Raw genomic sequence first — 24,889 nt, 5'->3', positions numbered from 1 at the left:
ACCCAACAGGAAATGGTAAAGCCTGGCATTCCCCAGAATGCTCTCTGGTCTCCCCCTGGTGGCATTTCAGAGCTCCTAGGAGATGACCGGTGTAAAGCAGGCAGGCAGTCCAGAGCAGAGCAGGGCCGAGGCGTGGTGGCCTCACTGCTGCCTGGTGGGGACCTCCAGGTGGAAACCAGGACTCGAGGGCTGGCGGGCTGAGGGTGACGCAGTGGCAATGCCCAGCACTCAGTAGGTGCGCGACACCTGCCAGGCCCTCTACTGAGCATTTTGGGTGCCCTCAGAGGGGTTGAGCGATTGCCCTGCGTATCAGTCTGGTCTGGGATTGAGACCTGGCTCTTCCGCTTTACACTGCGTGAGTTCGTACAAGTGAGTTCACCTGTCTGTGCCTCAGTTTCCCCAGCTGAGAGTGGAAAGGACAGCCCTGGCCGGGAGGGTGCCTGTGGAAGGGAAGGGAGAGAGAGCATGTGTGAGGCACTCGGCGTGCAGCCTGGCACAGCCAGCACGTGCTACACAACAGCTGGTGCTCTCTCCTCCCCCAGGGTTTTCAGGGAGCCCAGAAAGCTGATCAAAGCCGGACCCAGCACGGCCTTAACCACCCCAAAAGGCCCGGAGTGGCCCCATCACTGCCCGGTCTCCTCCGTTCAGTGCTTGGCTGCATCTCTGCCATCCTGCCAGGCCGCTGTCCCCCACACCGCTAAGCCCATCACATCTCTGCCTGCCACAACTGCTGACCCACTGTGCCACTGACCCCATGCCACTGCCTGGCACTGCCTGGCACTGCGCGGACCTGCCCAGCTGTAAGTGGCTGAGTGCTGATAGCAGGAGAGGCCGGAGGGGCTGCGGGGCCTCCAGGCAAGCAGCTGTGGCTGCTTCTGCCAGCAAGGCCTGGCCCCGGGACAAGGCCTCAGTCTGCTGCCAGGGTCCAGCGCGCGTGCCCTGCTGAGCAGGGTGGCCCCGAGCCAGGCGCTTATGACAGATGGCACTGTCAGCTACTGACCAAAGAACAGTGTCCCTGCATCCCACGGCCACTCGCTGTGGGGCAAGGCTGGGCACTCCTGCCTGGGGCAGAGGCCAGCCCTGGGGCCTGGAGACCCGAGGGAGCCTGGAGGTCCTCGCTCTCAGCCTTGCATGTATGCGGTTCCTGCTTCTTGTTTCCCTAACTTCAACACAGAGACAGAATAAGAGCCTCCCCTTTGGTACAGGCCGCGAGGCCCCATCCGCTGCAGAGGACATACAGCAACAGTCTGGGACAGCTCAGGGGCCCTCCTGCTGCACACACATGCACGTGAACACACAGGTGCAGATTCATATGGTGCAGGCACGCAATATACATGAGTGCACACACACACACACACACACTACCTATCACTGCAACACACCTAAGGCACACACACCCATGTAATGCAGATGGCTGCACCCATGCACATGTATGTGTAGCATATGCATACGTGCACAGGCACGTACAACCCTTGCCTGGGCTGCTCCTCCACTTAGAGACTCCTTTCCCTTTTCTGGGGCAACTGCTGTGCCCCCCGCGCTGAGCCACTGTGGAGACTGACTCCCCACCATGCCCACACACCACACCTGGGCTCCCACAGGACAACTTGTCCCGACACTCGACAGTTATGCATCACCAGAACCAAACTCGTAAGCCGCAGTGTTCCTATCTGTAAAATGGGGGCACTGAATCCACCCAGTTCGTGGCACAGGGGTGCAAGAGCCACATAGTGGGGTAGATGTGGGAGAAGGCAGGAGAGTAAAGAGTGCTTTTGATGGTCCCAGCTCCTGGGGTCTACGGCGCTGGCAGGCCGGAGAGCAATCGAGCGTGGGCCGAGAGCGTGAACCCACAGCCCTGCCGTGTCACTCCACAAAGCCGCCGTGGCTCTGACTTAAACAGCATTCCCTTTCTGGAAGGGCACAGGGCCTGCCAGGACAGGAAGCTGGAGCTGTCGCCTCTGCACACCAGCTCTCAGGACCATTCGAATGTCGACGTCTCTCTTTCCATCCAAGAACACGCAATGCTCTCATGCTAAAAAAGCTGCTTTTTAAACCAGTGGTTGTTCCACTAGAAAGCACGCCATGGCTCAGTGCCTGGCTGCCACCACCAAGGTGCGCCACAGGCATCCGAAACCTCCTGTGTCCCAAACCGACGCCTGGCATCCCCAGAACCTGTCCCCCAGCCCAGCATCCCCCCTGCTTCACCCGGGGCGCCCCTCACCCCTGCTCAGCCCAGCCGCCCGGCCAACCCTCCCTGCCAGCCGCAGGTGCAGCCTGTGTGCTCCCCCTTCAAAACACATGGGGAAACCAGCCACGCCCACCTCCACCCCACCTCCTCCGCCTCTACCAGCTCTTCTCGCCCCTGCCCCACTCCCATCCCTTCCCAAGTCCCCAAGTCCTCCCAATGTCCTGCAGAGCTCTGCCCTGCGTGTCCGCCCCCCCCCCCCATCGACTCCTGCCCTTGCTCACTCCACCACAGCTGCACAGCCTCCTTGCTGTTGCCGGAACACCTCTGGCACAGCCCACTTCAGGGCCTTTGCACTTGCTATCCCCTCTGCCTCCAATGCACTGGCTCCAGACGCTGCCCCTCTCCTTCCCTGCCTTCAGGTTTGTGCAAACTGTCACCCCCTTTGTCACCAGGCCTCCCTGCTTACAAACACAGCATCCTCTCTGCCTCCCTGTCTTACTTTTCACTGGGGTGCCTCCACCCTCTGACCTACCATGAATGCCTGACAGAGGAGGCATCCACAAGCACGCACTGACCCACCAAATGCGGCTCTCTAGCTACTGACTCAGAAAAGCATCCCGTGCACTTGCCTGAGAAGGAGCCAACAGCTGCCAAAGAGCACAGAGATGCGACCGCCCAGCTGACATGACCGCCACATGCTTCCGAACATGGCGGTCAGAGGCACGCACCTGCAGAGGTGGGCACCAGAGGGGTCCCCGTGGCCGCGCTGGGTGCTAGACTCCAGCTCAGCTACTCGCTAGCCACGAGCGTGCGTAGCCACTTCTGCAAGCCGCCATGCATTTGGAAGAAAACAAAAGAAAGCCAAAGCAGGCAGGAAGGGCGCCAGCATTGGTTCAGGAAGGACCCACACACTGAGGCCACTAGGAGGGCCTGGGCCTAGCGCGGCTGGGTCCTCAGCTCCTCTCTCTTTTTTTTTTTTTTTTTTGACAGGCAGAGTTAGACAGTGAGAGAGAGACAGAGAGAAAGGCCTTCCCTCTGTTGGTTCACCCCCAAAATGGCCACTACGGCCAGCACGTTGTGCCAATCTGAAGCCAGGAGCCAGGTGCTTCTCCTGGTCTCCCATGGGGTGCAGGGCCCAAGCACTTGGGCCATCCTCCACTGCACTCCCTGGCCACAGCAGAGAGCTGGCCTGGAAGAGAAGCAACCGGGACAGGACCAGCGCCCCAACCGGGACTAGAACCCGGTGTGCCGGCACCGCAGGCGGAGGATTAGCCTAGTGAGCCGTGGCGCCGGCCCTCAGCTCCTCTTAAAACGGATGGTCTTGTGGTTCCAGCTGAGGGGAGAGGGAGGCGCCAGGCTTCTGTGCCCCCCAGACCCTTGCTGGGCCCCCTCTCAGCCACACTGCTGCACACAGCCAGCCAGGGGCGCCACCAGAAACCGCCTGCCTTGCATGGCTGTCGGCCACACACGCAAGGAAGCTGGGGTGCTGCGGGACCCTTTTCTTGTGGTCCTGTATTTCAGACAAGGCTGTGATGGTAGAGGCGGCAGGAGGCCGGCTGAGGAAGTCACACAGGTGCTGTCACTGGGAGCCCAGGCGGGGGGGGCAGCTCCCTCCTCCCAGTCCCACCCAGCGCACACCAGTTCTCACGCAAGCGAAGATCTAGAAACAAAAGCAGCCGGGATTGGGAGGCAGCTGCTGGCCCCTGCATGACAGGTCCAGGGAGGCCCCTGCACATCCGGGAGAGACTGGGCAGCCAGCTGGGACCATCTGAAGCCTGGCAGTCAGAAGGCGACCCCGCCCCTCACACCTGAACCTCACCCAGCCACCTGCAGAGCCCAGCAAGCAAGCTCTCGGCCCAATTTACAGATGCAGAGGCTGATGTCTGAGAAGGGAGAAAAGAAAGCGGGTGAGGTCAGAAGGTCCTAGACAGCACTCCCCTGAACTCTGAACTCTGAACTCTGACACACGTGTTGCTGACAAGCCGATGGAGAGCAAGCTCGGTTCATCTCGGACAAAGCAGACAGGACACGGGTCCAGCTCAGAGAGGCCACGGTCACTCGGGGGCCAGAGCAGCCGGATGAGGGCCCCCCACCCCATGCCAGGCCTGACTGACAGGCAAACAGGAAAGGTCATTTCCTCCCACTCCACCCCATCCCACCTCCACTCCACGAACCGCTGTCCCCACCTTTGGGGGTCTCACCCAAGCACAGGAAGCCCCTTCTGAGCAGCCCCTCCCCAGGGGCCTCTCACGCGCCTCCACGGCCTTCAGGGCTGCCGTTCCAGGCTGTCCCTTAGGGGAGAGCCAAGGCCACCCAAAGCTCTCCATCCTTCTCACCCCTGGCTTGGCCTCTGCAGTGGGCAGCAGGGCAGCAGAAGCCCAGCCCAGCACCCATTCTGCTTTCTCCAAGGAAACACTTTGCCTTCTCCACCACACCACACCCCCTTTTTTTTTTTTTTTTTTTTTGCCCACAAACAGCCATGGTTGGGCCAAGATGAAGCCACGAGTCTGGAACGCCACCCAGGTCTCCCATGGGAGTGCAGGAACCCAAGTACTTGACCATCATCACCTGCAGCCTCCCAGGTGCACCGGCAGGCTGAAGGCCCTGGGCTCAGAAGCAGGGCCGGGACGTGCATGGAGGCACAACGAGGTACGGTACAGGTATCCCAAGCGGTGTCTTGACCGCCACCCCAAACACCCACCCCTGCAGGTAACACTTGGATTTTCTTCCCTCCGTGGGCCTTCCAGACTTCACAAACACAGGACGCTCAGCTAAACTTGGATCTCTATAAACAACCAATAATTGTTTACCAAAAAAGCAGTATGTATTGTCAACCTCCAATGCAAATTTAACAGGATATCCCGTGTTTGCCCTACCCCTCCACTACTCTCTCCCACGTGGTGGGGGCAGAGTTGATGTCTCTCCTTAATCCTACCTAAGAAAACAGCCGACCCAGGGGAAAATGGGGCTAGGAGGTTAAAAAAAAAAAAAAAAAAAAAAAAAAGAGAGAGAGAGAGCGAGAGAGAGAGAAAATGGCTTCTGACATCATTTGAGCCCCTGGATCAAACCATGCCTGAAGCTAGTGCTTCCCGCAGACTCTTCAACGACAGGAACCTGCAAACCTCTATACCTTCCCCGCGTTTGCTCTCGCAGTTTGCACTTGGCTGTCATGGTGAGCAGAGTGAGTCCCTCTCAGTCTCTCCCACCACCCACTGGCACACAGCACGGACGGCATGGCGGTGCCGGAACACTGGGGTTTCCCCTTCTCCGTGCCCCAGCGCTGTCTCGTCCTCATCCCAGGGCCTCGTGCAGCCAACACGGGCCCCCACCAGCCCGGTTTCCTCGCCCTGGAAATGAAAACACCAGCGCCTGTCTCCAGGGCGCCCGGATAACTGCACTGCTCCAACAGGACCCTTGGTGGCGTGGCCAGTAACCAGGATGACAGGGGCGGCAGGAACTATCCTGGACAGCGGGGCAGTGCCCCCACCTGCCATCACACACCCCCGCTATGGTCTGCTCACCCCTCCAGCCCGCACTCCAAGGCCGCTTTCAGCCATGCCAGGAGCCCAGGCCACGGTCCCTCCCCTGTCTCCCCACTACAGGCCCTACGGACCTGGCGCAGGGCCTGGAACACACAAAACGGAGACCAGGAAGTCAGCGCCAGCCCTCCTCATCCTCCTCCCCACGGGCTCTGGGTTGCCTCTGTGTCTCCCTAACAGCCTCCCGGGTGAGCCATGGGCCTCAGGAGGCCCCGCCCAGCTCAGCAGCCCCCAGGAGGTGGCGGGGGTGGCGGCGACAACGCGCTGGCCCTGCGACAGTCTGCATTGATCTGGGGCCAGCGTGGACTGGATCTGAGCTGGCGGCCTGTTCCAGCCTCCAGTCCTGGCTCCTGCTCAAAACACGGGCCCGGCGTCTCCCTGCGGCCACTGCCAGCTCCAGCCCTGACAGCAGCCAAGTCACTGCCCAGAATGCAAATGGGGCAGGTGCAAAGGGCCTCTCTTCCACCCACGCACGGCCCGGCGGCCCACCCCCGAGCAGACAGCGGCCGCCTCCCACACAGCTCGCTGGCCTGTGCCAGGGCAGCCTCCCTGCTGGCGTCCGTGGTCCAGCCAGGCCCACGGCCTGAGGTCGGCTCCCTGGCTCACACCCCAGCCCAGATGGCACGCTCCTCTCTGTTCACGGGCTCCCTCCCCTGCTCTGCCGACCTCAGGGGCTCCCCATTCCAACCAACTCAAAGCCCTCGGGTGCTCCCTCCCCAGCCCTGCTCACTGGGAGCCGAAGGTTATGGCGTGGAGAACTGCGAGTTTGAGAGCTGGGTGGTCTGACTCAGTTTCCCCACCTGTCAAAGGGAGGAGGCGGGGCAAGAGGCTGTGCTACAGAAGCCCAGGACTCCGCTCCTGACTCCAGCTTCCTGCTAAAGCAGACCCTAGGAGGACCTCCATCAGGTCCCAGCCACCCACGCAGGAGACCTGGATCAAGTTTCCAGCTTCTGGTTTCAGTCTGGACCAGCCCAGGCTGTGGGCATTTGGGGAGTGAACCTACAGATAGGAGATCTCTTTCTTTCTCTCCCTCTCTCTGCCTTTCAAATATAAATCAATCAATAACCACTCCCTTCATAGGAATGCATGAACGTATGTGGGTATTTTTACTTCTTCTGTTGGCTGCATGACAATTTCTTGGTATGAGTGAATTCATCAGCTTCTCACTACTACACCCAAACACCCAAGACAAGCTGCTTATGAGGTTCACAGACAGGGGTGGGTCAGGTCCCACTGGCCAGACCATCAGGTGACGCCAGGGGACGGCAGAGTGTGTGTGGAGGAACAATGCACAGTGACCCAGAAGCAGAGGGAGTGGCCGGGCCCAAGCCTCTCTTCAGAGGGCGTGCCCCCAGTGACCTAAGGATGTCCCGCTCGGCCCAGCTCCCAGACACCAGGACCGGATCGAGACCCCGCCCTTCCTACACCTGCACCACCAGTGCACGGCTTTGGGGTTTCAATGTCTGCCCAAACCACAGTGAGGCGGCGTGAGTGTGCTCAAGGCTACATGATCAGTGCAGGGAGGAGAGCCTGGGCCCGAGCATCCGGGAAAAGGCCGGGTCTCATCCATACGCGGAGGACCGGGCTGGCAGGCGGGGCCACCTGTAGCACCAAGGCCACTCAGCAAACAGCTCCAACAAGACCCGCCGGCGCGGCTGCCTTCTCAGAGGCACAGGAACCACACAGACGGCAGCCAGCACCTCTGGAGACAACCCCCCAAGGCAGCAGGACCCCCACCACCACCACCACCACCAAGGCAGATACAGGACAGCAGCAGCAAGGCACAGCCTGGAACTGCAGGCGCTGGCTGCACAGAGCTCCACCATGCAGCCCATGGCGGGCCTGCTGGACCAAGGGTGGGGACAGGAAACCAACATGGAGATCACAGCAAAACTGGAGGTGAGGGGCGGGCGCTGTGGGGTGGCGGGTGAAGCTGCCACCTGGGACACCTGCATCCCGCGTCGGGGCTCCGATCTGAGTTCTGGCTCCTTCGCTTCGCTAATGCACCTGGGAGCCAGCAGTGCTTGGGCCCCCGCCGCCCACTTGGGAGACCCGGATGGAGTTCCAGGTTCCTGCCTTTGGCCTGGCCCAGACCTCACTGTTGTAGGCATTTGGGGAGTCAACTAGTGGATGGAAGATCTCTCTCTCTCTGTTTCTCCCTCTCTTTCTAGTGCTCTTGGGTTTGAACAAATTTTTTTTTTTTAATTTTTTGACAGGCAGAGTGGACAGTGAGAGAGAGAGACAGAGAGAAAGGTCTTCCTTTGGCCGTTGGTTCACCCTCCAATGGCCGCCACAGCCGGCGCACTGCGGCCAGCGCACCACGCTGATCCGATGGCAGGAGCCAGGTGCTTCTCCTGGTCTCCCATGGGGTGCAGGGCCCAAGGACTTGGGCCATCCTCCACTGCACTCCCTGGCCACAGCAGAGAGCTGGCCTGGAAGAGGGGCAACCGGGACAGAATCCGGCACCCTGACCGGGACTAGAACCCGGTGTGCCGGCGCTGCTAAGCGGAGGATTAGCCTAGTGAGCCGCGGCGCCAGCCTGAACAAGTATTTTTTTAAAAAACAAGAGAACAAGCGATGCGCCACACTGATGGGGGGGTGGGGGAGGCAGTGTTCTTAACGCCTTCAACTGTCAGCAGGGACACATGAAGGGACACTGCTGTTCTCCCCATTCTACAGATGAGGAAACTGAGGCAGAGAGCAGTTAAGAAACTTGCACCAGCAGCTAAGGAGTGGCAGCTTCGAGCCCCAAACTCGGCCGCCCGCACGCCCAAGGCTGTGCCCTGACCATCTGGCTGCTCCATTCCAGCCCAGCAGAAACAACAGAACAGGCTAAGGCTACAGCACCAACACCTGACTGCAACAGGTTTAATGGGAAGTGCTGCGATTGGCTGAGAACTATTGTTCTTGCTGTTACGATATCTTATATTGCACTTCATCCTCATCCTCAACTGTTTCTGGGACTCTAACTTGAAATCAGCATTGAAATACTTAAGACAAATCGGTTCCCCTGCCAGGTATGTATGTCACGTGACCTGAGCCACAGATAAGGCATAAAAGGGTGCAGGGTCCCTTGCCACGCCCAGGTGTTACCTGGCTGTCAGGGAACCCGGGCGCCCGCTGGGGCGGCCCATCATCCCCACACGGCCGGCTCACTGCCCGCCCTCTGGAGGCTCCTGCCTTGCAGGCTGCCCTGGGATTGCACGGACTGATTCGGCTCTGGATCTAGTCACGGAAGACGGCCCAGCTCCAGGAGCAGACAGAAGCCTGAGCTCCAACCCTCGAGTGCTTTCCGGCCCGGCAAGACTTCTGCAAACTTGCAGAGCAGTTTTCCCATCTAAGTCACTGATCCAGACTCCAAATCCAGAGGGCAAAGGCTGCCCTGATACCCCGGGTAACCCCTTTTCTCCCTAAGCGATACAACGTGAGGCCACACAGAAGCATTAGATCCATATCACGGGAGACGATGTGCTACCATCCTTGGACCGGGCCAGACTCCACCTGGAAAATGAAGCTCCACAGGGGAAAAAAAAAAGACACAGATACCCGTGCCTTGCTGCTCACGGCGTGGACCCAGGAATCTAGGAAGCTGTCAGAAACACGGGCCTAGGCCCCGCTTGACCTACTCAGATTCTGCATCTGCTAACGAGGCCCGTGCAATTCACAGGCACCCTCGAGTGTGAGGAGCCCTGGTCTGGGGGCGGCCACACCGCCGCCTGTGTGATTAAAGCTGATATTTAGTATTCTGACATGTAGCAAGTCCCGCGTTCATGGCTGCAAGGACTCCATGTGTATGAACTCACGGAATCCTCACAAGATGTCCGCGGCGGGGACCACGGCCACGCCCATTAACAGATGAGGAGCGGCCATGACCAACTCCAGGGCACACAGCGGTGAGGAGGCGGGGACTCTGGGGGGGTGGGGAGGGGCCCTAGGGCTTCCCAGCTGAGGGCCCTGGATGACCTGAGACGGGGAGGGCAGAAGAAGCCAGTTCTGCCCTGGCAGAGGGAGGCCTGGGCGCCTGTTGAAGGCAGGGCAGGGCTCTCAGCTCAGAGAGCTGCACTCTGTTCTTCCAGCAGCCTGGAAGAGGTCACTTCAGGCAGTGAGCTCCCCGTCACAGGAGGGATCCACGCAGGGAGGCCTTCTGCACAGGTGCACTGGACAAGGTTCCTATTGCACGAAGGGGTCAGGCAAGATGCTCCAACACCCCCTGGGAGAACCAGAAGCTGGTGTGCTCTGCTTCCCCACCAAAAGTCGGCAGTGAGCTGCAATGGCCCCCGGGAGCCCGGGGACGCTCTGTGGCCTTGTCTGAACAGAAGGCCAGGCCTGCTTTTACCCCAGAGCCCAAGCACCTCCTGGAATGTGGCTCTCAGACATGGGGCACGTGGTGGACCTCAGACAGCTGACCCGAGTGTGCGTGGAAGGTGCGGAGATGGCTTCCCCCCAGCCAGGGAGACGCCCGTGACTCAGGGAGCCCAGTTTTCTCCAACAAGGGAACCCCTGAAGGAGTTCCCCCACTTAGCCATCCTCAGGCCACGACCTTGCCTAACCAGACAGCGCCCACGGGCATCCTTAAGCAGCTGGAATGTTCGCTCTGCCCACAGAAGAACGAGATGAAAAATGAAAACCCCCGACAGGAGCCTGTCCCGTGGAACGCCAGGGGCCACCCTCGGCCCAGCCGACAGGACACCCGTGTTCCACATGGCAGGGCCTGGCTTTGAGTCCTGGCTCCACGCATGGGGACTCTGGGAGCCAGTGGTGATGGCTCCGGATTGAGACTGGGTCCCTGACACCCATGTGCAAGACCTGGACTGAGTTCTCGGCTCCTGGCCTATTTCTCTCTCTCTCTCTCTCTCTCTCTCTCTCCCTCCCCACTGCTCACATAATAATTAATAAAATGTCCAGGACCAGGGACATTTTTTACAGGGACAGGGATTTGGCTTGGAGGCAACAGGGCTGGTGCCAGCAGGGTTTAAACGCCAGCCTCCCTTGTGGACTGCCCACTCTGGGCCTCGGGTGCCTGTCTCCGACATGAAGGCCAGCACACTACCTGTCTCGGGATACGGACTCAGCACAGCCCCTGGCCCAGGTGAGCACCACATCTGATCACGGAAGAAACACAGAAAAAAGGGGACACAGATGCACGCTTGTCACGCAAACAAAGGCACACCAGCGCCGGGTACATCTGCTAAACAGCACAGAGACCAAGGCCTGGACAGAGCGCCCGGCAAGCCGGTGGGCGTGGGCATGGGCGTGGGCATGCACCCCACTGTTCCTGCCCCCATCAGTTTTATGATTACCAAATTCTCACCAGTCCTGCCCTGGGGCCTGAGGGCTGCAGAGGGTGGAGCCGGGGCTGGGGCTGGGGGCCGCCCTGCCTTGGGGGAAGCTGGGCGGCCGGACTCGCGGCAGCGAGGCCCCGGGAGAGCCAGCTCCACGGCCTCAGAAGTCCAGCCAGCTCTCAGTTCCCGGCATTCCAGCGCAAGGCCCCGGTCGGGCCTGCTGCCCAGGGAGCTCGGATTCTTCCAGGCCCGGGCTGTGCTTCCAAAGCAGCCCCATCACAGACTCGGCCCGGAATTCCTTGGCCAGCAGGGTCCCTGTCTCCACGGGGCTGACAGAGCCCAGCTGCCGGGGCCCGCTTCCCCACTCCCACCAAGCCCTGGCCGGCTCCTGAGCAGAGAACTCGGAGCTGCGGGGGCCCTCGTGCCCAGCCCCGGCCACATGTTTAGTACAAATGCTAGGGAGGGACCTCGGCCACCCTCCCGGCAGGCAGTACCCGAACGGTGGCAGGAATTGGTATGAATGACAGGTTCCCAGCCCTCTCCTTGGGGACCTTCTCTGAAATCCACGCAGAGACAAGTTTTCAGGTGAAAGCATCAAAAAAGAGACCCCACTGTTCAAACACGGAGGCACCCCAGCTTCTCGGGACGGCTCAGGACAATGCCACCCGTGGGCACCCAGCAGGTCCCCTCCACCAGGAGTCTGGGCCCCGCAGTCCGGGCGCTGCATTTGTTACCAGCTACAGGGGACAGCCCAGAGCCCTGTGGACACAGGTGCCGCGGGGGAAGGGGAGGGCATTGCAACACCCTTGCTGTGCACAGGCGGGAGGAGGGGGCTCAGCAGGGGCCACACCCTGGATGGTGCCGAACCTTGTCTATCCCCAGGGGTCAAAGAAACCACACAGCCCTGGTGGTGATTACACGAGTGCCTGTAGCCAGGGGTGCTTCTCAGTCGGCTGAAACCAATCATGACGATGATGATGGTGATGCGCCAGATGCCTGTTCCACGCTTGACGTTTCTCCTCCTTTTAAACCCTTGCAACACCCCTTCTATCACTGCACCCATTTAGCAGATGAGAAAACTGAGGCACGGGCAAAGGCAGGGCTCCACCCAGCCCGTGAGCCTGTGAGCATGGACAAGTCCCCTCACCCCAAGGGAGGTGATCTGATTACACAAGTCGCTCCCACCTGCCCATGGTGTCCTCTCTCATGGAGTCTGGGCATGGCTGTGTGCTTGCTCTGGCCAGTGGGGCACAGGCAGAGACTGAGACCTGCCCCAGTGAAATGTCTGGGCTTGCCTGCTGGAGCAATGTCAAGTCCACGTGAAGGGGAGGCGCCTTGTCCCCGGCAATTCTATTCTGGACCAGGCGGCCGCTGGCCAACCTGCCACCCACTCCCGGAAGCAAGAGCCAGCCCACGCCAGGTCAGCTCCACCCGGCCCCACCAAGTCACAGGCACAGGAGGAGTAACTAGTGGCTAAGTCTAGGAGTCCAGGGGTGGGTGTCACGCACCCCTAACTGATCTACCAACTGTGCTGCCCGTTCTCTTTATAAAATTTGAGAAGCAGAGGCACAGAGAGACAGGAACAGACAGAGAGAGCTCCCATTCAACAGTTCACTCCCCCAATGCCAGCCATGGCTGCAGCAGGGGCCAAGGCTAACGCTGGGAGCTAGGAACTCAATCCAGGGGTCCTGCACGGGTGGCAGGGGCCCGATGACTTGAGTCATCACCGCTGCCTCCAGGCCCACGATAGCAGAAAGCTGCAGTCAGGAGTGGCGTAGGGCATGGGCCCCGGGCACTCCAGCACGGATCGGGGAACCTGAGATCCCAAGTTGATGGCTAGGCCAAACGTCCACCCTCATACCCTCATTCTCTTTTGACAAAGAGACAAAAGCTCAGGCTGAATGGGGTGACACTTGGAAGTTCTCCATGAGATCCTGGGTTCAGGTCAGGATTTGAATTCTAGAATTCCCGACTACACGTACAAAGGGCTGGAGTCCCCTCTGCGGTCACAACCCTGCCCACTGTCACTCTGTGCACAGCCTAGCATGGCACGGCCATGGTTTGCCATGCGCCATGGACAGGGCGTCTTCCGCCCAAGTCAGCCAGGCGCTGAGTGACCCCCCTGCTTCAGTGACAGAGCCTGCATAAGGAACCAGACGCAATCTCAGAGGTGGAAGACCACCCCTCCACATCCCTCACGGGGCGTGGGGTGGCGGGTTCCGGCAGGCAGCTCTTCTGGCTGCACCTGAGCCTCCCATGAAGCCTGGGGCTGTGGTCATCCCAGTCGGGCCTGGGAGTGTCTGACGCCGTGGCTGGGAGGCTGGGAGCCCCTCGACCCTGGGATGCTCAGCCTCTCGCCTGCCCCCACACTGCCTCGGAGCCTCCTCTCTCCTCGGACACTCTCCCTGTGCTGTCTAGCAAAGCGGCTGCACTTCCTGTTCGGCAGCTTGGGGCTCTCCGAAGCAGCAGAGCACAGGCCTTCTCTCTCCAGGGCCCCTGCAGAGCCCAGGGAGGAGAAAATTCGAGCTCTCGGTGAGAGGGGGGTGGCCAAGAATCCAGCACAGCCTCTCACCTCCAACACACGCACAGCCCACCCGGCCAAACCCCCAAGCTAGCAGCCGCACGGAGCCTTAAGTGGAACAATAATGCAATGGATCCCCAAATCCGCCACTGGCAGCAGGCCTGGCACGAGGCGGCAGCACCTGACGCACCGAATAAGGGAATGGCGCGTTCCCACCGGAACCACGGACAGCTCAGGAGGAGTGCGCCAAGATGCCAGTGGCAGCCCTGGGGCCCAGAACCACCACGGGACCTGCAGAGGACGCCTTGAGGAGCGAGTGGCTGGGCTGACCAAGGCAGGGCAGCCTTCCCTCCCCGCACACCCAGCGGAACGTCGGGAGGCAGGCGCCTCCTTTGCAAAGACCTCAGTGAGCACATGGGGCAGCTGCGGGGCCTGGGAGGGATACGTTCTGTCCCAGAACAGAAATGGGTTTCATCTTGGCCGGGGCTCTGGGCACAGGCCTGAGACTGCTGCAGGGAACACAGCCCTGCGAGAGCGTTTAATCGTTTAACTAAAATCACATTCAAGGCCTAATTAGCAGACAGCTCCAAATGCACGATCTGAGGCCCGTCGGCTCTAATGGGCTAATTAGTTGAGACATCCTTGGGCGGGCAACGCACTCCGGCCTTCTCAGAAGCATCCCAGGGAGCTCGGCAGATCAAGGCCGGCATCTGGTCCACGCGCTGCCTTTCCAGGGCTGGGCAAAGAGACAGACACATCACTGGGCCAGGAACACACCTGACGGCGCGCATAGCTTAGAGGAGAGATCAACAGCAAGCTCCCCACCCGCTCAGTAACCCGCGCTGGCAATGCTCAGGTCCTGGGCACCAAACCCTTCGCTCCCAGCGGTCAGCAGCAGGCTCCCTGCCTCCTGAGCTCCCCGGCACTTTGCAAACCTAGGCAACAGTGCCGGAGGCATGCAGGCCTGCACGCACAGTTCTGCCTCCGCACATCCCACGCCTGCAGCCCCTGAGGGTCACAGCCGCTGAGAGCCGCTGCACAAAAGCACAGCATCATCTAGGGTCTGAAAAGCAATGCACCTGTTCTGCGGACGCCCCGAAAGCACCGAGAGCCACACACCCACCCGAGCTGCTCCTGCACGATGGCACGAGTTCCAGACGGCAAAGAGGACCCGAGATCTCTAGGAGCCTTTTGGCAGAGGCAAAGTCTGCACCTTTGGGAGGCCATCGATGCATCTGGCACAACTGCAGGTGCAGGTAGGGAATTCAGCTCATGTGCAGAGCGAGCGCAAGACAACACCCGAGAGAGCGAGTGCGCTCCAGCCCTACAGTGCTGTTTTCCCAAAAGATGCCCTGGCCAGAAACCAGGCACAAAACAACCTGAGTTACAGTGAAATCCACATTCTGGACTCACAGGGCTCATTAGCACAATAAAGGCTCTGAGAGGTCCTGCAGTAAGAAACATGCTTAATTGGATGCTGTAAAACCATTGCTTCCCCAAACTTACTTTCGCAAGGAATCCTTTTCCCTGCGGACTCTCTGGCGAGATAATATAATGAGGAAACACCGTGGAAAGCAAGGCTTCAGGAGAGGCCAGATGTCACCAGCTCCAATCCTACAGGAACCAGTTATTGGAATAAGCAAGATAGGCCAGGTCTAATAACTGCAAAGGTAGGATAAGGAATCTGTCTCCATCTCCATGAAGAACTGATCTTACTCTCCTTAAAGAACTCGTTTAGTTCAACGCCACCGCCCCCCACTCCCCGCTCCACTTATCCTTGATAGCAATTACTTTCCCTATGAGAGAAATAAAATGTTAAAGGAAACATCTCTGGGGAGAACATGTAACTCAGCAGGTTAAGGACGTCAGCATCCCCTATGAGTATGGGTTCAAGTTCAGGTTCCTTGGCTTCCCATCCAGCTCACTGCTAATGTACACCACAGAAGATGGTCCAAGTGCTTGAGCCCCTGCCACCTACGTGGGGATGAGGATGGAGTTCCAGGCTCCTGGCTTCAGCCTGGTCCAGCCCCAGCTATTGCAGCCATCTGGGGAGTGAACCAGCGGATGGAAGATTCTTCTCCCATCACGACTCTACCTTTCAGATAAATAAATAAATCTTGGCAAAGAAAAGCAACATTTCTATAAGGCAAAATGCAACAGGTAGAGAGATGAGAAGCAGAACGGGTGGGCACCGTGGGACTCTGGGGGACACAGGCCCCATCCTGAGGCACGGGCAGCTCAATGCTGCTGGGCCCAGAAGCTGATGCTGGGGAGGCCAACTTTCCCAGCTTTTACAGAAAGTCTGAAATCTGGACTTCCCAATGAAAGCCCTCACTTTAAAATGTTGGCTCAATTTTTTAAAAAATTGAGTAGGTCAAATAAAATACTCCCAGGGGGCTAGACCCAGCCCACCAGGCTGCAATTTCTATAGAAAGGGACCGAGCAATCTCCCTTGCTGTTCCGTCACCTTCCTCCCAAGCCCTGGCTCGCGAACCCTCTGGGAAGCAGCACTCTCTCGCTCTCTCGTGTGCCATCTCTTGCATTCGCTGGGCCCATGTGGTTTTGTGCGCCCTGCGTGCACCTGCTATGGTGCCAGCTGCATCAAGGCCTCCTCTGCCATGGCATCACCCCAAAAACTGGGCCTCTCCCCTCCTTGGGCTCTCCTGGCACCTGCGGGAACGGCACAGTGAGAGGCTGGAGTGGCCAGTGCAACGAGCGGACTTGTCACATACGGTGTCATGATGACACTCTCTTAAGGTCCCTTTCAGAAATGGCTCATTGTCAAGCCAAAAATAATACAACACAAAACCCCCTGGTGAGATCAACCAAGGAAGACAGTCTACAGGACAGAAGGAACGTGGGTGCAGCAGGTTAGACCACAGGAGCACAGACACAGCCACAGACTTCTCAGCTCCTCCCGTGGGACACGTAGCCAGGGTTTGCCTCAAATCTTTATGGAAAGATTTGTAACACCCACATTCCCCAGTCACCACACATCCGTCTGTCCAGGGCTTGCTCCAGGCCAGTGAGGACACATTAGCATACAGACCCAACTCTGCACAGAGGGCATGAAGACGCCAAGAAGCTAGTCTCGGACATTCAGAATCTTCTAGAATATTCTGAATCCCAAGCAGTGGGCTTGGTGCTTCTGGGCCTTGGTACTGCTGAGTTAGGGCCAGGTCATGCTTTGCGGTAGGGGCTGGATGCCGGCAGGATGCTGGCAGCCCCCCTGGTCTCGGCCCACTGGATGCCAGGAGTGCAATGGAGAAAGTACCTGGACCACGCAAGTGCCCTGGGCCCAGTGAGAAGCCCTGCTCTAGTGGGTGCAAACATGGCGGCCGCGCCACACTTTCCGATCTTCCTGCCTAAATTTTTCAGATCTTTCCTTTCTGGATTTGGATGTAATGTCTCTTTTTTTTTTTAAGATTATTTGAAAGGCAGAGGTACAGATAAAGGAGAGACAGAGAGATCATCCGCCCACTGGCTCAGGGCAGTGGAGCAGCCAGGACTGGAACCAGCGCCCACAGGGGAAGCCGGCGACGCAGGCAGCTGCTTAACCCACTACACCACAGCGCCCTCCCTCATGTCTCCATTTTTAAGTGTTGGCAGCAGATTACATTCTTTGAGGCCATGAGCGCCACAAAACACGCATGCGGGTCATCAGACACAGCCCCAGCGAACTCTCTGCTGGGTTCAGGTGGAAAAAGCCACAGGGCCGGAACCTGGATCGGGCCCCTGAGCTCCAGCAGGGGCCGCACTCAGAAGCCACGACCCCAGGAAGGAGCCCTGGGCTGTGAGGGGGACAAGGACGAGGACTCCGAGGGCTCCAAGTCACTTCCAGGGACACACTGTCACCACCCAGGCCCACAGCCCCGGAGCTGGGGACCATGCTCCCGGGGCGGCCCCCACTCCCACTCCACCCTGCCCGCCAAGACCACCGTCTGCCGGCTGATGGCCCCGAAGCCTAGGCCGTGCGCCATGTGGGGTTACGAAACACAAGCTGGGGGCCTCACCGCCCAAGTGCATGGGTCAGCGCCCGCCTGGACCGGCCTTGCTCTCCCTCCCAGCCACGGGTGGAGGAACTCATTCTGAGCAAGTTTCCTTTACTTGGAGCGAAAATCTGGGTTACTAGGGGGAGGCGGTGGAGATTTAATAAATCTTAGAATATACTTCTTGGCTCAAGGGTGGAAAAAAAAAAGCCACCTACTTACTGGTGTCACGAAACAACTTTGCAGCTGTGTCTGAAGCGAGCGGCTCAGAAGTCGCTATTGTGCTCGGGCGGCATTAAATCAAGCAGCGAGAAGCACCGAGAAGCACCGGGGTTAGGCTGCTAAAGAATGCCCCGAGCCAATTCTGCCGGGGAGAGGGGAGAGCGCTTCCGAGGAGAGGAAGTGTCGAGCTTGGGTGTTCGCAGCCCCTGGCCCCCGCCCGCACAGCGCCGGTTTCATGTATTTGGTTTTCCTGTTCAGACTTCAGGGTCTTTTAACTTTGTATTTTCACAGGGCTCAGAAGAAAAGGGCGAAGGAGCCATTTGCTCACCCAGTGCCAAAGAAAACCCCGGCGCCTCCCTCCGAGGCCTCTGCCTGGGCCGGCGGGAGGCAGGGAGGGTACCCCCCGGCTCCCGGCACACTCCGGCAGCAGCCCCTCCTGCCAGGCCAGCCGCCGAGGAGCCCTGAGCAGACCAGGTCCGGCCAGGGCCCACACCAGTGGAAGACAGGCAGGGCTGGCCCTCAGAGGGGACAGGGCTTCAGACAACGGCAGCAGGAGGAACAAAACGCACACTTTCCAGAAACAAGATGAGGTTCAGCCAAGATCCAACAGATCCTAAATGTAGTCCCTGGGGAAAGACGGCTGGGTCTGCCCAGCCAGGGCCCCGGAGAGGCCCCGTGTCCCTTGGAAATGTCACCCAAACCAAGCAAGCCCTCCTAGACACTTGAGCCCCAAGCAGTGACTTCAAGAGTAGGCTCAGGAGGGCGGGGTGGCCCCCACACGCCAGTGGCCACGCTCCAAGTGCTGTGCGCCCAGGAGCTGATCAAGAACGCCCACCGGACAGGCAAGGACACTGAGCTCCCACAGAGGTGGTGGCGAGGCAGACTGCACACAGGCAGGGGAACTGGCATGCCCCAGGAGCACCCCGTCTCAGCCACAGGTTCAAGTCCCGGCTGCTCCACTTCCGATCCAGCTCCCTGCTAATGCGCCTAGGAAAGCAGTGGAAAATGACGCAAGTCCCTGGGCCCCTGACCCATGTGGGAGATGTGGACGGAGTTCCCAGCTGCTGGCTTTGGCCTGGATCAGCCCTGGCTGTTGCAGCCACTTGGGGAGTGAACCAGTAGATGGAAGATCTTTATCTCTCTCTCTCTCTCCCTCCCTCTCTCTGTCACTCTGTCTTTCAAATTCATAAGTCTTAAAAAAAAATGTGCATGCACAGGTGGTCCTGAGTTTGGACCTCATAGGGCGTTCTCTCCCGTGGTCTCCCTGTGATCTGGGAGAAGGTCCTTTGTCACAGGCAGCCTCAGTTTTACCATGTGTGAAATGGAAGTGAGAATTCCCACTCCAAAAAGTCTTGAAAAGGCACACGTAAAATTCTAAAACGTGTATGTGCGTATGCACATGTACTACACGTGCACACATACATGTGAGATCTATGTGCCTGCGCTAAAAAAAGAACACTCCCCCACTGCCGCCGCACCCCGGACACTTATAGTCGGCAGCTGTCGTCCGTGCGTGTCAGCCTGGCACCCTTCCCCCTCGGGATCAGGGAGCGAGACCCTGCTATGCCTTGGGTCCCCACCCCCCCCTCCCAGGGCTGAGGCTGACCTGACCCCTGTCCCCTGGAGCTCCCCCCAGGAGACCCCAGCATATGCATTTATTTAAGCTCTCCAGCTCTGTCTGGGGCACCAGGGGCGGCCTTAGGAACAGCAGACACTGTACCTTTGCCCTGCCTTGCCCCACCCCCACACACAAGCGCCCCAGGGGAGTCCTGATGGGGAGAGAGCAGACAGAACCCCAACAGACCCTGGGGGGACACTCACTGCTTCCCCCCTCCAGTGATTCAGGCGGCCTTCTGGCAGCTCAAGGGCACGAGGAAGGAGCCCGGGTCTCCAACCAAGGCTCCCCTCAGCCAACCGGCAGGGGTAGGGGTGCACAGGGGATGTCCACCAGCCCACAGGGCAGCCTCGGTGCGGAGGTCTCCGCACAACCCCCACCCAGCCAGGAGAAAGCATGAGTTCAGGGTGCAGGGTGGACAACGGGGCAGGGGGAAGAGACGCTTGAGGGTGGGAGTGGGGCTTTTTCAGCGGGAAGGAAAGAACAAAGCCGCGTCCACGGGGAATGGTGTCAGAGAGACCTGTCCCTTCCCGGCGGAAGCGCTAATCCGCTCCCTGACCCAGTTCCACGGCCACACCAGCCCTGCTGAATTCCTGCACCCACCCCAGAGGGAGGGCCGCTGGTTGTCCCTTTTTAGAGATGGGGAGACCGAGGCCTCAGAAAGATTAGGAAAGGGGCAGGCATGGCGCACTGGCTCCTCTTCCTATTTGGGATGCCTGCATCCCACATCAGAGTGCCTGGCTCGAGCCCCCGTTCCCTTACCTCCAACCCAGCTCCCTGCTAACGCACATCCGGGGAGGCGGGGGTCCCATGTGGCTGGCTCCTGGCTTTAACCTGGCCCAGCCCTGGCTGCGTGGACATCTAGGAAATAAACCAGTAAATGGAAACTCTCTGTCTGTTTCGGTCTCTCTCCCTGTCCCTGTCCCTCTCTCTCTCAAATAAAATAAAAATATTTGCAATCTACCGTAGGAAAGTGGCCCGCGCGGTGTGGCTGGGAAGAAGCAGCCCCTCCGACTGCAGCCCCATCTCCCCGCCTCTCCTTCACACGGCAAGCAGCGGCCGTCTAGGCTCAGCCAATCAGGCTTTGGATCCATCTTTCTCTGACTCTGAGAGGCTGCCCAGAGTCTATACGGCTTAACAAGGGAAGTTACGGGGTTGGGGGACCCCATTGTTAGGGATAGATGAGTTGGTAACAGAGGACACTCCTGTTCCCAGGGTCCCACGGCAGAGCCCCTGAGCCCTCTGGGGAGCCCCACTACTTGGAGCCCTCCAGCCAGCCCCAAGTCAGACACCATGGATTCCAAGGCTCACTCCACCACGGCAGCCACTCAGGAGGCCCGAGGCCCACTGGCCCCAGCCCTGTTTTCCAGACAGGACATGGAAGCCCAGAAGGGGGAAGAGACTTGTCCAAAGCACAGGGAAAGCCCTTCCATTTCCCAAGTGCCAGGCCCGGGGCTGGACCACGGAGCTCCAGGGACTAAAGACAAGGGCCCCGCCCCTGGCACCTGTCCTGTGGGAGGTGAGCAACAAGTCTAGCCTCCCAACAAGATGCAGGACATGACAAGAAGGAGCCAGCTCTGGGGTGGCCATGGAAGCTGGGTCCAGGAGGGAGGGCAGGAGAGAAGCAGGGAAACAGGTGCGGGAGGCATCTCCAGCAGAGGGGACAGCATGTGCAGAGGCCCTGAGGGCGGACAGAGATGGGGACAGGAAATGAGGGGGAAGGGTGGTCCATGCTGAGAGGGGGGTAAGGGCAGCTAGAGCCTAGGCCTGCAGACTCCGGGGAGGGGTCTGCATGTTCCTCCAAGGGTCGTGGGAAGTCGCAGCAGAGAGTAAAGAGAGACAGCCACGAGGTCTCTCTGTGCACTGGCAAATCTGCCTGGCTCCAACACGGAAGAGAGGTTCAGAGGCTGCCACTGTCCTCCAGGTGTGACAGGTGCTGGCTTCCACAGGACGGGGCCGGGGACAGCGGCCAGCAGCTGTGGAACGCCCAAAGGTCTCCAGCTGTCGGCTCCTTGGCGGAGGGAGGGGAGGGGTCCGGAGCAGCCCCCAGGTTCCTGTCCGGGTAAAGGACAGCCCTGGGGGTGGGGGAGGGGAAAGCGCATGAGCAACACCAGGTGCATGCAGGCATCAGGCAGTGGGGACCTGGGGCTCCAGGCTGCCAGGAGCTGCCAAGGTCACCAGCCATGCCCCAAGCCACCACGCACATACAGCCTGGTCCTGTGCTCATCCCGCAGCAGCGCCACCTCCCTGTCCCAGTCACCTCGCCCCAGGGAAGGCCAAGCCCGGGCCTTGCTGGCTCTCACACTGGACAACCAGAACACACACTCGGTGTGTCGCTGATGGCTGCATCTTCTCTCCTCCCAGGCCTCAGCAGGGCCTTTAATCCAAATGTCCCTGTCTGTCATCAACAGGTGGCTCCTCCTCACCCCCTACCACTGCCACCGCTCTCCCTCTAGAACAGCCCTGGGCCTGGCAGCCAGCACTGGCACAGCCAGGAGGGCGCCAGGAGTCCAGCCAAGGCCACAGGCAGACAGCTCTCAGCATAGAGACCACACCACACCACTGCCTAGGGCTGGTGCAGCACCACTGGGGTTGAGGTGGGGATGGGGGGTACCACATCCCCCAAACCCCCTCCGGCCACATGTCCGGCCCAGCACAGATGTCCGGAATAATGTCCCGATCCAAGTGTCACCTGCACTCTGTGAGCTACACGTACACAGCCACTCTCACCTAATCCACACGATGGCCCCCTCGGACTCCCATTTGACAGGTGAGCAGCCGGAAGCTTAGCCAGGTTAATGCACCTGCTCAAAAGTCACACGGACAGGGCAGGGCCTCAGGCTTCATTACCCCCGCCCCAGACAAGGCCCAGGTAGACTCGCATTTTTCCCACCTGTCCACCAGGTGGGAAAGTCTCACTCCACACCTGTGCTGTAGCTCTGTTTATGTAAACAAGAAGGCATTTTTGTCCCCCATGAAGCAGCTTTCTCCTCCTTGAGAAGGGTCTGGATGAGACCAGTGCTGCTCAGTCAGAGAATACACCCATATACGTCCTGTGAGATTTCCTCGGGGCCGGCGCTGTGGCGCAGCAGGGTAAACCACTGCCTTTGATGCCGGCATCCCACATGAGCACTGGTTCAAGACCCGGCTGCTCCACTTCCAATCCAGCTCCCTGCTAATGTGACTAGGAAGGCAGTAAGTGGTGGCCCAGGTGCTCGGGCCCCTGTACCCATGTGGGAGATCCAGAAGGAGTTCCAGGCTCCTGGCTTCAGCCCAGCCCAGCCCTGGCCGTTGCAGCCATTTGTGGGGTAAACCAGGGGATGGGAGCGCGCACTCTCTCTCTCTCTCTCTGTCACTCTGCCTTTCAAATAAATAAATAAGCATATTTTAAAAAAATAAAAATTAATTTTCTAGTAGCCACTGTAAAGAACTTGAAATTAAGTGTAGTGTTATTTGAGCCAATAGGTCTAAAAATGTAAAAAAAAAAATACAAAAAAGTCACTGATAAGCAGCTGTGTACGTTTTCCCCTCTTGGACTCTGGACTCCCCATGCACTCATATTCCAGTGCTCAGGAGCCACGTGCGGGCAGAGCCCAGGTGCCTGGCACAGACGGCACCCACAGGGCCCCCACCCCCTGCTAAAGCAACACTGCTCCTCTCCCCGGAGCTCCGGCGAGTCAGAATCTGAGGGGCTTCCCACCCAAGGACCCCACGGAGTCCCCACTTCCCCTGACCAGTGGGTACCATTTCATAGGTTCTCAGGACCTGCTCCAGACGAGGCACCAGGCAAAGAGACGACTCTGGGAGACACAAGGACGAGAAGGAGCGGCCTCTGCCCTCAGGCATCATGCCATCCAAAGGCAAAGGGGGCGACGGCCAGCCGGACGGCCCTCTGCTCCTGCAGGCCGAGCAGCCTCAACCACAACCAACAGAGGGAGGACGATACTCCGGAAGAAACCAGGGCTCTGCATGGGACACATGCAGACAACTTTCTCCTGTCATTATTCCCTAAACAATACAGTAAAACAACTATTTACAGAGCCTTTACGTGGCATCAGGTGTTAGAAGGAACCCACAGGGCCGGCACTATGGCATAGCAGGCAAAGCCGCCACCTGCCATGCCAGCATCCCATATGAGCACCCATTGGAGTCTCAGCTGCTCCACTTCCGATTCAGCTCTGTGCTATAGCCTGGGAAAGCAGTGGAAGATGGCCCAAGTCCTTGGGCCCCTGCACTAGCTCCTGGCTCCTGGCTTCTGATCAGCTCAGCTTCAGCTATTGCAGCCTTTTGGGGACTGAACCAGCGGATGGAAGACCTCCCCCCCCACTACCTCTCTGTAACTCTGCCTTTCAAATAAATAAAAATAAAAAGGTAACCCAGAGATGATTTTAAGCAGATGGGAAGATGAGCGGAGGCCCTATGCAAAGCTGTACCTTTTTATCTAAGGGACTTGAGCGTCTGTGGATTTTAAACTCTAAGGGGTCACGACTGCATTTGCCAACCCTACTACGTGCCTGGCCCCAAGGACTCCCACCCCTTATCTTTTAATCCTGATACTCACTCTAGGACATGGGTTCTACTAGCAATCCCATTTTACCGATGAGAAGACTGACGCCTGAAATACCACAGATCTTGCCCAGGGCCCATGTACGTGGCCCAGCCAACCCCAGACAAAACAAAGGTGATGCCAGCAAAGCCAAACGAGGCCGTGGGAATCAGTGGGGCAGCCTTCAGGGAGGGGTGAGCGGACATGAAGGTGGCAGAGGAGGTGGGAGGCAGGGATCCAAGGATGAAGCAGCAGCGTGCAGATCTGCAGGGAGCGCAGAAGCAATGGGCAGAGTCCTGATGGACAGGGCCTTGGAGCCAAGTAGAGAGGCAGGCAGCTGCAGCCCATGCTCAGGGCACTGTATGAGAAGAGCCCAAGTTCAATCCCCCAGTCACGGAAAAGCACCCGCCACCCAGCCCACGGGCCATCATGCCTGCGGAATCCGACTTCCCAAAATATTTACCCGATGGCTCTGGGCACCAGACTCCATTCTGTAAACTTGGATGCCATTGCAGAGCCGACACCATAGATCTCCCGGGAACAAGATAAACTCTCTCACACACTCTAAATAACCCAGAGGGTGGGGGCACAAGGAAATAAATCAACCCCTGCAGCCACCCAACTTAAAAGGGATTACAGCCGTGGGAGAAGGCAGCCATGCTGCCGCGCCCTCACCGAACAAGCCAGGCACAAACAGGACTGCAGGCAGGCGTCCTTCCTCCACGCCGGGGGAGGGGCACCAAGGCTGAATCCTCAAAGGGCCACCCCAGCCCCCTTGACTATAACAGGGCCAAGATTCCCACCCAGTTTCCAGGAAAGAGCAACGCCTCCTGGGAATACGGGTCCCAGGTGGAGTGCAGGGGAGGGACCCACACTTCTCTGGCCTGCTAACACAGTCTAGCAGTCAAGCGTCGCAGCGCATGGGCACAGGTGGACACAGGGACGAGGAAGCCCCGCACGTTAAGCCCAGCGCTTGGCACTGCTGGG

General features: G+C 59.0%; 1 protein-coding gene across 2 annotated transcripts in view; it reads right to left on the bottom strand.

Annotated features, from left to right (window-relative positions):
• The window catches only part of NKD1 (NKD inhibitor of WNT signaling pathway 1), a 78,724-nt gene that overhangs the window by 33,665 nt on the left and 20,170 nt on the right, over window positions 1-24,889 (bottom strand). Inside the window, exon 1 of one of the 2 annotated variants that reach the window (XM_070063176.1) lies at window positions 15,037-15,058. The exons of the other annotated variant lie outside the window; for it this stretch is intronic. The gene's annotated coding sequence lies outside the window, so the exon portion shown is untranslated. Of the gene's footprint in view, window positions 1-15,036; window positions 15,059-24,889 lie in introns of those variants that run through there. 2 annotated transcript variants of the gene reach the window in all.

The sequence above is a fragment of the Oryctolagus cuniculus genome, chromosome 18 (genome assembly GCF_964237555.1).
Source record: "Oryctolagus cuniculus chromosome 18, mOryCun1.1, whole genome shotgun sequence".
NCBI lineage: Eukaryota > Metazoa > Chordata > Mammalia > Lagomorpha > Leporidae > Oryctolagus > Oryctolagus cuniculus.
This window is presented reverse-complemented; position numbering and strand designations above follow the sequence as displayed.